General features: G+C 49.4%; 2 non-coding genes and 1 pseudogene across 2 annotated transcripts; all 3 read right to left on the reverse strand.

Annotated features, from left to right (window-relative positions):
- Nucleotides 1-66: 66 nt before the first annotated feature.
- LOC111475297 lies at nt 67-185 on the reverse strand. The gene has a single exon (XR_002716426.1). It is a non-coding gene; the product is annotated as a 5S ribosomal RNA (ribosomal RNA).
- Nucleotides 186-307: 122 nt separating this feature from the next.
- LOC111475303 lies at nt 308-427 on the reverse strand (annotated as a pseudogene).
- Nucleotides 428-705: 278 nt separating this feature from the next.
- Nucleotides 706-824, reverse strand: LOC111475300. The gene has a single exon (XR_002716429.1). It is a non-coding gene; the product is annotated as a 5S ribosomal RNA (ribosomal RNA).
- Nucleotides 825-1,027: the final 203 nt, after the last annotated feature.

Here is a 1,027-nt window from a genome sequence, read left to right on the forward strand (position 1 = left end):
GAGCGGGGGAGGTTCTCATTTGTAGAGAAAGGAAGAAAAGAACTGGGAGAAATTGAAAGAAAAAAAGGGATGCAACACGAGGACTTCCCAAGTGGTCACCCAACTTAGTACTACTCTCGCCCAAGCAAGCTTAACTGCGGAGTTCTGATAGGATCCGGTGCATTAGTGCTGGTATGATCGCACCCGACATGCCATGCGCACAAAATCGGATTTAACGCATGCGGGGCGGCATGATCGAAACGCGATGGGCGTGAGCGGGGGAGGGGTTCTCATTTGTAGAGAAAGGAAGAAAAGAACTGGGAGAAATTGAAAGAAAAAAAGGGGTGCTCCCAAGTGGTAACCCAACTTAGTACAACTCTCGCCCAAGCACGCTTAACTGCGGAGTTCTGATGGGATCTGGTGCATTAGTGCTGATATGATCGCACCCGACATGCCATGCGCACAAAATCGGATTTAACGCATGCGGGGCGGCATGATCGAAACGCGATGGGCGTGAGCGGAGGAGGTTCTCATTTGAAGAGAAAGGAAGAAAAGAACTGGGAGAAATTGAAAGAAAAAAAGGGGTGCAACAAGAGGACTTCCCAAGTGGTCACCCAACTTAGTACTACTCTCGCCCAAGCACGCTTAANCGATGGGCGTGAGCGGGGGAGGTTCTCATTTGAAGAGAAAGGAAGAAAAGAACTGGGAGAAATTGAAAGAAAAAAAGGGGTGCAACAAGAGGACTTCCCAAGTGGTCACCCAACTTAGTACTACTCTAGCCCAAGCACGCTTAACTGCGGAGTTCTGATGGGATCCGGTGCATTAGTGCTGGTATGATCATACCCGACATGCCATGCGCACAAAATCGGATTTAACGCATGCGGGGCGGCATGATCGAAACGCGATGGGCGTGAGCGGGGTAGGTTCTCATTTGTAGAGAAAGGAAGAAAAGAACTGGGAGAAATTGAAAGAAAAAAAGGGGTGCTCCCAAGTGGTCACCCAACTTAGTACTACTCTCGCCCAAGCACGCTTAACTGCGGAGTTCTAA

Source organism: Cucurbita maxima, unplaced genomic scaffold (genome assembly GCF_002738345.1).
Source record: "Cucurbita maxima cultivar Rimu unplaced genomic scaffold, Cmax_1.0 Cma_Scf01197, whole genome shotgun sequence".
Taxonomy (NCBI): Eukaryota; Viridiplantae; Streptophyta; class Magnoliopsida; order Cucurbitales; family Cucurbitaceae; genus Cucurbita; species Cucurbita maxima.